The sequence below is a fragment of the Temnothorax nylanderi genome, unplaced genomic scaffold (assembly GCF_030848795.1).
Source record: "Temnothorax nylanderi isolate EJ_2023f unplaced genomic scaffold, tnyl_v1.0 TNYL_tig0002_pilon, whole genome shotgun sequence".
NCBI classification, from domain to species: Eukaryota; Metazoa; Arthropoda; class Insecta; order Hymenoptera; family Formicidae; genus Temnothorax; species Temnothorax nylanderi.
The window spans coordinates 3,003,773-3,017,161 of record NW_027249064.1 but is presented as its reverse complement, the minus strand read 5'-3'; the positions used below and the strand labels follow the sequence as shown (position 1 = coordinate 3,017,161).

Sequence of the window (13,389 nt, the reverse complement as noted above, 5' to 3'; positions counted from 1 at the left end):
AAAACAAAATATGTGTTGGGATGTAAAGTTTATGTTTGAAACAAAAATCTGTTGCAGTTTCCACAGATTAAGTAATTAAATAGTTTAAATACTTGACATAATTCAGCACAAAATTATTTTCCATAATGACAATTATTTTCTGTAGGGCAAGTATTTTTTCTATATTACATTTTACATTTGTAATTCCAAATAATTCTTCACAAATTGTCGAATCCGTGGCAGCGGCCGTGCGCGAAGCGATACAAAAATGTCCTATTTCGTCACGTTAACCGCGCGTTGAATCCAGCGCGTCAAATCTACCGTGTGCGTCGCATCTCGTAAAACTTTAAGCCCACCTAGTATTAAACCCGAAATGTCTGCGCGTTATTATACGGAATTAGCTCCACGTGGCGATATTAGGCGGGAAATGCAGTTATAACTTTTGAGCGAGCAACGGCGCTCGGTGCCGTCGTTGCGGCGAGCAATAATTTGCATACCGAAATTGCGACGTCGCGCGTATTCGAAATCGCGTGTCGCTTCATCGCGCTGTGACATCGTAACCAATCGCATTTGTCTGAGCGCCGGTATCAACTGAGGAGTCGTTTTCTTCTTGCATTGCGTGAAGTCATTATCTTGCTGAACCTTATCCGCTTGCGTTCCTATCTTTTTCATAATGTACACAGATGAAAATCTATATCGTTTGCCTTTTCCGCACTGCAAATCTTATTACAATTTTTTTCACGTATATAGATACATATTTCCAGTTAAAATAACCTCGGGATAATGCTAACATTTGCTCGGTGCTCTTCATCTTTTTTACACAATTTTTTGTCCATCATGTACTGTTTTTCCATTGGCGATAAAATTCTATAATATTGTATTTTTTTAAAACACGCGCACAAGCGTATTAACATATAGAGGGTATTCATGCGAGTATACTCTGCAGCGAAAACGCTTCCCGTCTGGACTAGTACTGGAGTATCACAATCCTGTTTCAATTTTCCTGAATGGAAAGGATATCTTACTAGCTTTCTATCGTTGAGTTACGAAATAACGTTCCAATAAAGACGCTCTGCATCCGACCGAGGCTAGGTATCGACTGTTTATGGCAACGCGCCGACTGTGGCGAAAGTCACGTTGTCATTTAAGTCTTTAGAAAGTGCGGACAGGGTCGTTAGTGCGAAGCGAAGACCATTTACAGTCGCAAGAGATATATCGCGATTACGTTCGGGAGTAGTACGAATACCTGCCATTTTTTACCTTTTCCCACGGCACAGTTAAAAGAGAGACGAGAAAAAAAGGGACATCGGTCCCTTTGTGTCCCTGGATGCTCGCAATCGAATCGTCTTGCTGTAATAATCGATTCTAACGAATCGAGATCGCCTGTGATGAAGAAACGAAGCGATCGTCTCGCCTCCGCCGTTTCAATTTTTTTGCTCGTTCGCGTCGTGAGAAAAAGGTTGACGCCTTCGTGATAACGTCGAAACGAATCTTCAAACTCACCGGAGAATTAAAAAAGAGTTCGTTCTTCAATCTTGATGCAAATCGATGGGCTCCACGTACAGCGGCAGCAAGAAGTTTGATACTAGAAACGTGTTACACGTCCAACTTCTTGTTGCTGTAAAAGTTGTATATAATATAACTATGCACATATATGTATACTATATGACGTTTGCAGCAACTTTGATTACATTATACGTGCAGCAAAAATCTAATATCAAACTTGTTACCACGTCGAAATGAATACATGTTAAACATAACTCAAATTTATATTTATCGTATGATAGAGAACAAAGTATAATAATCGGAAAAGCAAATTCCCGTTTTTGAGACACTGCAAGAGATATAACAGTAATTGACGTGCCGAATTTATCAATTTCCAAGATTTCCGTATTTTGTTGAACGAGGAAAAAATGTACGCACTTACGAGATCGTATATTATTCTAAAACTTTATAAAATGCAGAGAGAGCCTGAATTTTTACAAGAAAGGACTTTACACGACACATTTTGTACATTCGATCTGCTTATGACTACTTTCGAAAATTAGACTTCATTTGAGAGATGGCAAAAGTTATAACATTACCTCACCCATATATTAAGGACGTTAAGGGCAAACTTCCACTTGTTTACATACTCTTTTCCAGGAGCAGTGACATATTTATAACGAGTTGTATGTTTCTTACTGTGCTTACGCTTTATCATAGACAGTGCACCGGCGTTGTACTTTCTGCATTCAGACGTGTTCTTCGCCGCAAGAAAACTTGTCGTGGACGGCATTGTCAGCGTCGTCGACACGCTCATCTCTGTTTCTCCCCGGAGGATCATTGTTGAGCATCGAGCACGACGGGTCCTCTACTCAAAGATAAGGACGTACTTTTCTTACGGCTTATTTTGTCGACATGTTCGAGTTCAACTACAATATTTCCTCGGTTAGTCGGCTGAACATATATAATTAAACTTAATACAACGCGATGACATTGGTGAAATATCACGACTCGCACTGCAAAATTTATCCAATCTAAGAAGACAGAATATTTAATTTTAGGTATTAATTTCGTGACATTAATTAGTAATTATTTTGTAGTTTAAAATTCTCTTTGAGAAAGAATGCAAAAATATGAAATAATGTTATGTATATTATTGTATGCTTCGATCCATAAAAATTTGAGCATTTTGGGTTCAAAAATTTATTTATATAATATTGATTTTTGTTTCTACAAATATAAAAGCTTGGAATATAGTAATAGAAACTGTTTTTCTTGAACGTTTAAAAACGGGAATGTTAATTTCATAATAGAATTCCAATTAAAGATAATATTTGCCTTACAATTATGTTCTATTATCAATTTAAAATATATTTTCTCATATTCAAAACTACATTTTTTTATAATAGTATAGAAAATAATATATTTCCTCTTTGTCCGAAGATTTTTCCGGTGTGTATCTTTCAAAGATCCTTTCTATCAATATTTTCTTGAAGGTCTTTCAGTTTGAATTTCAGATGAATGATATTAAAGTGACGCAAGAGGAAAATATGATATAGAATATTTCTATAGAACCAGATACAGAATATTTTTGTCTTCCTAGATTGATGACAGTTCATATTGTGTAACTTGATCCGCTTGTTGAGCTTTCGCGCTCCGAGAGCATCCATACAAACTGCATTTATATAGAAAGGCGATAATACTGTCGGATACTTGCCTTTCTTATCAGCCTCCCCCAACGTTTTCCGTATTCCAAAGTTGCAAGGCAAAGTTAGAAAAGTTTTTACGCGATCATACTTGTTACAGAAATCGAAGGAGATTTATAGGGTGCGCTTAGATTCGCTGAAACTTCGTTTGATCGATTCTAAGCGTCGTGTAAGTCTACACCACGATATCCAGAGGTGTAGAATCCGGTTAATCTAACGATGAAATATGTTGTTATAAATGGGGACAAATGTTTAAAATAACGGTATAGATATTTCAGATTTATTTTAGAATTGTTAATATTACGGAAGATTGATATGTCAAGTTTATCTTAAAATACTAACTACAATTTTTAAAAACTGATATACTAATTAATGATTAAATTACGAATTTATAATCTTGTATTGTACTGAAAATACGTTACAATTCTTTTGTCGATATTTTATTTTAATTGAGTTCTATGTATCTTGTATTTTTTACATTTTGGCAGCAATGTAAGTTCTATATATATATTCATTACATATAAATGATCTTCCTCATTTCAATGAAATATTCTATCTCTCTATAATAGAGTAACCACAATTTAGATAAATTTTGGAAAACATTCTTTGCGTAATTAAGTTTTTCTTCTTTTTTCTTTTTTTATTTATAATAACATACTTACCTTTTTGACGAATTAATTTTAGCACTCTTGTGACTTTTCTATCAAAATCTCATGAACAGTTGACTGAGAATGGTTTGACGATGGTACATTTTCCTCATCAGGTACTTTCAATTGTTACACATGACTTAAATTCCGTACATTCATTAACCTAACTTATTGACGCTGTGATTCTTATAATTGTTGTTTGTTAGATTACTTGAGAAGCCTGTGTCGAAACGTCGTGAAAGTTATGTAATTTTTGCCAATTAGTAGTCGATTAAATATATGCACCTTTTTGTTAATTTATCATTGGCGGAACAAACACTTACTTCTTGTTAGATAAATTTGTTTCTAACGTTAAATGATTTTCCTACTCACTCTTGTGTTTAATGGTTTACATTCACTTAATTACATTCGCCATTTAATGGCAGTGCATTCGTTCTTTGACAGTCTTGATATAAACCTAATTTAAACAATAATTACAATCCTATTGTCGTTCTATCCTTGCTCGCGGAAATTTACCATAATTACCCGTCTTTTGGCGTCAAGCTACATCGAGTCTCTTAATTTATTTTTGCACGACATCGTCTGAACTTGCTGTTTCGTGTCGTACATATACAGGGTATACATATCACAGCTGTGTTTTTTCTCTTTTTCCCCGTCATTTACAGAATCTTATTCTTTCTTTATTAAATTAACGTGAATTAGGTTAATCTTAATTAATTTTAATTGAATTTTCTTCTTTTAAAAGCTTCTTCTTTTAAAATGTAATTGCCATTTAACCTTATCTTTCTAAATAATTTACACATACAAAATAGAAATCTATTAAGGTAAAAATTATTTTTACTAAATATCTTACTAAATTAAGTGAAGAGTTATGAGAACGTTTCTTTTTGTTTATAAATATTTCGAGCATCTCCACCTTTAGTTCTAAAGATCCCTCGATTTTCAATAATTTATGATCCAAAAAGTTTATAGATGCCACGATATTCGTAGCTAAAAGAATATTTTTTTCGGAATTGATAAAACGGATTGTATAAGTTAAAACAAAGTATTTTGTATAAAGCCCGCGATATGAAAGGACGTATACGGATAACAACTTATGTTTAATGTGTCTGATACTGTCGTTATACGAGAATACCGCAAGAAGAACCGTTCGCTTTGAGCGCGCCCCTGCAATTATTCCTGTTTACTTTTCATCTGTTTTAATGGCGAGCGAGATGTACGCTGATCTAATAGCTAGCTCATCTGCGGGCGCGTTATTTCTGCCCGAGATAACTCGGTATGCTCACGCCTTTCTTCGAAACGCGAGCATTCCACATCGGCGTCGCATGCTATGAGATTGGCTCAATTTAGAAGAATAGCCCTATATTCTATCTAGTCATATTTGGAAATATTTAGTCCAAAGGAATTGATTTCTGAAATTTAGATTTTTTATTTGTAGAAGAAAAATAAATATATAAATATATTTACATAAAAAAAGATAAAGGTAATTGAGAAAATTAAAAATAAATAAATTATTTTTTACAATATCTACCAGTAAATTGTCTTTACCATAAAATATTTTTTATCTTAAAAGATTAAATTACAGAATCGAGAGCAATTTATGTTTAGCAATTAAATGAAATATTTCTGTCTTCTTAATATTTCTGTCCTATAGATTTTAAACAAGTTTCATTCTTCGTCGAAAATACGCGGTATGCATTTTCTCTATGCCTATTTGTATTTTATTCGAAACACTATTGAACATTGTCGTTTTGTGCGTCGCACGTTGTTGCGATGCTGCGTTTGCAGCAACCAACTTTGTCGGCTGCGACGAAGAAACTTTTGTCGTTGACAGCATTGTCGAAACGCAACGAGCGCGCTGGAAAGTAGTCGTTGTCGTCGCTGACGCGACGTTGTCGCAAAAATAGTTTTACCGCGAGCATAAATTCACCAGCGAAGCACAACCGAGGAAGCGATTATTCCTGTAAGTCCAATTTGTACCGGAGAAGAACTAGGATCGACTTCCGTCTTTTACACGTATAATCTGATGGTAAAAACAAAAGTAAAAGCCTAAACGATCATAATATAAATCAAACAACTTTTCCTAGCTAAATAAAGATAATATAAGTGTCTCACAATTATGATAGTGAATTAATTATAAATTATAATTACTTATCATATTATTTAATAATCACTTACTTAATTATAAATAATTAATATATTTAAACTTGCGTTAAATAAAAATATTTTACTAGGCGCAGAAGACGGTTTTATATGATATTACCGCAAATTTGCAGATATCGAGTCTATATACGAAAGATAAATAGTTTAGTAATTTCAGTCCGCCGCTGATATTTTACATTGTTCCGGGAAGCTACACTAGTCCTGCGTTATCGGATTACGTATCCCAAGTATAATAACAACGAATGAATATTGTAGATCAGTCTTCCTCCCTCCTTCCTCCCGCTCCCTACGAGCATAATGCAGTTTATCCCCACTGTCGTAATAACCTGATATTAATTATCTAAAGCAACGGAGAAACACGCCGTCACGATCCGTCGTTACGAGAGTAAGCTAGGTTAAAGAAATTAATTCTTTATTACGTTTCGCAATCGTGAGCATAAAGTTTCGCTTTCTCCAAGTATTGAACTATGTATCCTACACAAATATCTATTTGTTGAACTATGCACAAAATGTGTATAGTTCAACGCCGAAACGACGATACAATCATTCCTTCTGCAAAAATTAATCGAAAGCATTAAAACAAGCTTGAATTGTCTTTTCTTTTAGCTTATTGAATTTGTTTTTCAACAACATTCATTAACATAGGAATAAAAAAAAGATACCGTTTTTTTTTCATTAATTATTACTGTAAATGTAAGTTTATGCGATCAAATTATTGAATTAAGAAGGCAATGATTAAAAATAAAATGTCTGTTATTTAATTAAGAAGGAAACAATAGTACGATGTTAATCGATAATTATAAGTGTATTTATCTTTAATTATTCTTCGGAGATGGCTCGTTTCTCATATGATGCGTGGGGCAATCGGAAGGGGAACAGAGCGATTTTTTTGTATCTCGAATCGTGACGGCAACGCCTCCGAAAATAGCTCAGGAAGACAATGGCGTGGGGCAACCTTAAGATCTGTATGTATATGGTTCATAGAACCGTCTGACAATGAATTTTATTGTCCGACCATGACGAGGGAACGCTTCCCTCTTATCTATCGCAGTCATATCGCTCCCATTTATGTTCCGTTTGCGGCAGATTTTGATTTTGCAGATTTATTTTATGATGCATGTCTTTAGAGAGAATGCAGAGTCCGATAAAAATGATTACACTATTAATGATCAGTACTATTTTTTGCGATCATGTACATTTGTGCCTACAAACAATTACATAAGCATATAAGATTATAATTATTTATACTGCAGAAGAGCACGTAAAGCACCATGAGTATGAGTAATAAAATTTAATTAGTACATAGAGTTGATAGAATATATCATGTGTATGAGTAACAAAATTTAATTAGTTATACATGAAGACAGTTATATGTATATGTTTGATAAAAGACACGAAAAATGATATGATGATATTTTTATTGAATTTGGCACCAGGCCAATTCCTCAGCGAGGAGTTTCATTAAAGTTCTCCCCTCTCACGACTTTTTCATTTTTTCTGAAATATCTTAGGCTTATTAGTTGCATTTCCCTGCTGAATTAAGAAACGGCATAGCTGCAATCAGTTTCGAGATATGATACAATGTAATAGTAGATTTTAAAAGTCAATTTTTTAATTTGCTATATCGTATTTACAATCACGTTTTGAGGGACTTGGATAAAATTTATCGCGTTTTAATTGAACTCAGATAAAATTTATTTTGAGACACAGTCTGTGCTTTGTTTCCCGCAATTCAATAATCAATTCTTAAGAGAAGGACAAACGAAAGACAAACGTTTAATCTAATAATCATATAATGACTTAAATAAGGACCTCGGTAATTAAATGAATTAATAATAATTGAAATTACATATTCTAGTAAAGTAAGGCGAAGAATAAGGCTTTGTTATCTTTTGTCTTCTTTCGTACTTCGTATTTCGTGTCAAGAATCTACAATTTTTATTACTAAATAACTCTCTGTATGACAATCGCTAAATTTATCGCTGAAAGAAACTTGTCGCCAGATTTTTTATATATTTTTTCCAATTTTACATATAACGCGCAAGGAAATATTACGTTACTTTCCATACGAAATGCTCCTCGTATTTTTCAAGGTATGATACGCTACAAATGTTACCAGCTGAAATTTTGTGGCGGGCTATTAAATAAAGATACGATGACAAATCCCGGCGACGGAAAGAGACGTCGGTTGAGTTGAGCCCCGGAATGACTTTTATTTAAAATTTATCCGTGGAACGGAAGAGAGAAACTATTTTTGTGCGAAAACGCGCGACGAAGATGTGTTCAAGAGTAACATGCTTCCACCGGGAAGGAACGACGGATGACAATCTTGGACAATTTGAAACAGTGCCACACACATCTGGCTCTACTTTTCTAGAGGTTCTTCCGGAAGAACCTACGTTGCATATATAGATATCCGCCGGTAGCCGCGTGCTTAGCTATGTATACGCATTTGGGACCAAATGTACAGAACAGAGCAACGATTTTTTGTTATCTTGCAAGTCTTATAATATTATATTAACCCTTAAATGCCACACCTCTCAAGAATCTCGTAAATGACACATGGGGTCTAAAAGACCCCAGCATGAAAAATGTCTCCTTACTTATTGATTTTTTGATATTTAGTTATGAAAATTATTTTCAATGTTGTTCAAGGCTTAGAAAAGAGAATAAAATGCTTATATTGTTAAAATTTCAATTTCAACATAGTATAAAAAATTAAGATCGCCAACAGTTAAAATATTGGCTCCAAAATCAAAAAAATAATAAATAATAAATAAATAAATATGAGCTCCATTTTCGGCGGGAACATTTGAAAATATATCATTGTAGAGGGTCTGGGGTCCGCTGGACCCCGGGTGGCATTTAAGGGTTAATATATATGTGTGAATGTGTGTGTGTGTGTGTATACATATATATACATAATATAATATATGAAAATGTATGCGTGTATAAAGAAGCAAGAATGCAGAAACGAAGGAATTTGTTATTATTATATTATTTTCAGACAAATGAAAAAGTTTCTGTGTCAAGGTCTGGCGATTTTTTAATGCAACCGTGCGAACGTTAACACGATGAGGCACAAAATGTTTTCGCATTAAAAATGAGCAAAATTACAAGACGTATCTTTCTAGAATTTTTTGTTACTAATCTATAACATTTAATCTCTACAGTCTGCAAAAACTTTACTGTAGAGCATAGAACAAAATAACGCATTTTACGAGAAATACTACGGAAAAATTTATTTTACTATTAATTATTTATTTCTAACTATTAAAACATTGTTTTATTTTTACGTAGCGTTTTATAAACTTCAACTGCAATAACTTATTTACGCTTCTTCAATATTTTCTTTCATCCTTATTTTAGTACGATAAATTAAGAGAAATTAATTTTTCAAGCACCAAGTTAATGAATTATTTTATACGGTTTAAACCAGGGCTGTTTGTGTACTAATTTAAAATTCTCCTTTAAACCCTGCGACATGCACGATTTAGAATAATCGACATACTTGTCACACGTACACAGTTTTTACGTTAAATTGTTTTACGGTATGTACTAATGCAATAGCACGTTTAGATTTATAGCATGAAGTCGTGCCGCAAGTGCAATGTTCATCGATCTCGCAATTCATTACCGCAAGCAATCAATCTGTATAATTTGCACGCGCCACTGTGAACACAGTATTACTTCCAATAGATTTGGCCGGTAATCGCACATGATTCACTCGTTTGTTTAACCGAAAGAACACAGCCGCGAAATCAACGGCCGTTATTCCATTTTATTACGAGCGACAGAAGCGATTAGTTCGGCACACTGATGACATTTATCGGAATTTGCCGGAATTATCAAACATCTGCAGCGACAGTCATTTCACATTACTGCTGGACTTTTATAAAATGGTAGAGTCCGTATTTCAAACCAAGCATTTAAAACAAAAAAGTTTCCGTAGCTTTTAATTATTGAGCCGAGCCGGCATGATTCAAATTTTTTCCGGTTCTCCTCTCAATTTTTACTTGTTCTGTTATTCCTTTTGATGGACAAGGCTTTTTCGAGCTATTGTCTCTTAGTCGAACGATGAATAAGTAATATAGTCAGTAATGTTTCAGTAAAGCTGAAAAAACGGATACCATCGGTTTAAAAAATGGAATATTGAAAAATAGGAGACTATAGTGGATATTGGAATATCGAATATCGTGCCGTCTAAAAACTAAATTAAAACGGCAACAAATATTGGCATTTCTTCTGTATCGATAGTGACAAATCACTAGTCTTTTTGCTTATAGATGTTACTGTTTATGAATGAGTATTTCCAACAACACCATAAAGAAAGTTTTAGTAAAAAAAAAAGAAATTATTTTATGGATGTCTTTTATAGATCTAATAATGTTTAGTTATAGTAGCAAGAGGAGTTTAGATAATTATTTCGGATATAACAAAATTGGTTTCTGCTTGTACGATGTTGTATTTGAGCAATAATTATTATTCTTTGCAAATCAGTCCAACAATTTGACTTTAAAGTCAAAGAGCGCGTACTCTTCGAAGTGTTTTATTTTAAAATTTGAAAATTGCATCCATTACACCCGACGTATATCTGGAATGGATAGCTGGCGTTTCCCTCGTTAGAAACTGGTAATGTGCGGATCATACGCTCGGTGACAGCCGGTGTCTGCGGCAGATGAAAAAGAAATATTGCATTTCGAGTCGTACGATACGAGCGTTTGGATTTACATCGCGCGTACGTTGCAATAAAAAGGCATAGCCCTGTCGAGATTCCGAGAAAATATTAATGCACTGGGAGAGACACACGGTCGCATACAACATAAGTCACGCGCTTCTTGCCGCCAACCGTTATTTATAGCCGGCCCGTACGGATGTGCAATTTTTCAAAGTTTTCGAACTTTTGCGTGGCGCGCGCGAATCAGGACATAGAAAATTTTTCGTCTGAGAATGCCGGGAGCTGACTAATATTTTATTGAGATTTCCGTCAAGTTTTTGTTACACGATGCTGTGCATCTTTGTTACTGTTTATGAAATAAAAAGAAAAAATTAAGAGAGAGAGAGAGAGAGAGAGAGAGAGGGCAAACGAGAAAAGATTCTTGATATTATTTAAGTTTATATGTTTAATGCATGATACGTCATATACTCTAAAATAAATGTTAGGTATATGAGTCATTCGATTGTCTTTTTAATGAAGTTGATTGTCGATGGCTGTTTCGAATGTAGCATACAAATTTAGTACGTGATAGTATTTACATCTGCTATTTTTTTTACCTTTTCTAAAACAATTCAACAAGTAGACGAGTCATTTAATATTATAGTTATAAAAAGCATTTATAAGTAATCTAGAAGTGCGTGGGGTCTGTTGAGACCTCAGAAGCCCTTAAGCAAGAGAAATAAAAGATCGTTCGTCATAAAGTTAATTTTATTCGGTGTCCTCTCTCGCTACGATTCTTACGGAGGGTGCGAATTCCGCGGCTGGTCGCGTCCAGTAGATGGTGGTTGGAATAAGGACCCGACATTAACTTTCTCGACTCTGCGAGTATCGTCGGCTTAATGAAATTCTCCGTCTGCTAGAAGTGGGTCGGGGGGCGACTTTGTTCGCGTCTTTATCGCGAAAACGACCGAGCTGCCAAGCCCTCCCCCCTCCCCCCCATTTAGAGAGGCTCATATCATCGCGCGGTCCAGATACGCTGTCGGGGATCGTTACGCCGGGAGCGGTTGCAACGAACGTTGCAACCAGGGTAAAGAGCCCGCTCGTTCGCGACGCGGTAATCTATCTTGCCCCGAGCGTGTTTCCGTAAAAGTGGTTTAACGATAAACAGATATATAGTCAAGCCCGTGCCTAATAAAGGAAACGCCGCGGCGCGGGAATGCCGCACAGCCAGCGCGCGGAACGATATCTTCGAAACCAACCGACGCCGACGTCGCGCAATCTCTTCGCTCGGCTGGATTGTCCTCGATTTGTCAACTACAAAGGAGAGTTTCTCTCTCCTGGCCGCGCTACTAATCTCTTAAATACCGACGCTATTTCTTAAGCGCTTTATGCTTTATTACACCTTATTACACCGGATAAACGCCGCTAATTCGTCGTTGAGGTAGCCACAGGTAAAACAATTACGAGATTGAAAGGATAAGATTCGCGAAAATAAATTGTTCATTTTTTTTTTTGTTTTTGGATAATTTATGAAACATATATATCGAGGTGTCGAAGTGACTCTATCGTTATTATAGGAAACTCGTGCTGTTGCAAAATTCTATAAGCACACTCGACCGCAAATTTCGCGATCGAACTGTAGACGGGACGTTTGCGTATAGCGCGAAACAGATTTCGACAGAGTTAAATTTCTCCATTTTATGGGTATTTCGCAAATCTGTTAACGGTTGCCTTTCAGACTAAAGTAACGCATGTAGTACCGCACGTAGTCACTCTCTGTGGGGGGAGAGCCGGCCGCGATAGAGCAAGCTGCGTCGATCGCGGGATTACCACCTTCCAAAAATGCGCGCTTTGGAAACGCCGGCAGTAAGCCGCGCGCAAGCGGATAACTGCCGCGCGCGCGTGCGATGTTACATATTGACAGCATCACTGCTGATACGTAACGTCGTTTTCGACTTCCCGCGTGAATTCACGCGAATTGTTCGCGATCAAATCATCTTTGACATCTATCGCTCTCCTGGCACGTATCGACATTATCTCGCGGGAGAAATTCAACGTCGTTCCTCCGCCGACAATGTTTAGGCAAAACTTGCACTTTGGGAACGATACATCTTATAATATCTTACTTTTCTTAGGAAAGTATCATTGTTTTAATCAAATCAAAAAACTTAAAGGAGGTATAACTGAAATCGACTTATAAAAATTATTTAAAAGTATAATTCCTCGTATAATTCCTCGTATAATTCTCTTTATGTAAACCACAAAATTTATCGTCGCAAGATCGCTGGAATATCGTATATGCGGTAACACCGCGAAAAAACAAATCGTGCGTTATGTCGGTTAGGGAATAGGGGGGGGGGGGGTTGCGTAAAGAGTGGTTCAACAGGTTGAGAAATAGGGGAGGAAACTTCACCGTAGCCACCACCGCACCTTTGGCGAAATCCAAAGTTTGACGCGGAAAAAAGGATTTTTCTCCGGTTCTTTCAAACCCGCCAACCGATCAACCCTCCTCGTCGCCTCGAAACCCTTTCCTAGCTCGAACAGCTGGGCACCCTCGGGAGCGGTCGCTACTTATTCCAACCCCTTCTATAGCAGCCCGCTCGTATAATATCGCTAATACCCATTATATTAAACTCTAAACTCTCTGTCTTTCTCTGTTGCGATGAATGGGAACACTGTAAAATGTTTGTTAAGTGCGATTGCACAAAGCCAATTTAAAATGCTACTTCAATCAAAAGTCGTCATAGCAACT

General features: G+C 36.0%; 1 protein-coding gene across 5 annotated transcripts in view; it reads left to right on the top strand.

Annotated features, from left to right (window-relative positions):
• Positions 1–13,389, top strand: part of LOC139769436 (uncharacterized) — a 126,252-nt gene that overhangs the window by 90,488 nt on the left and 22,375 nt on the right. Inside the window, exon 1 of one of the 5 annotated variants that reach the window (XM_071700527.1) lies at positions 2,232–2,409. The exons of the other annotated variants lie outside the window; for them this stretch is intronic. The gene's annotated coding sequence lies outside the window, so the exon portion shown is untranslated. Of the gene's footprint in view, positions 1–2,231; positions 2,410–13,389 lie in introns of those variants that run through there. 5 annotated transcript variants of the gene reach the window in all.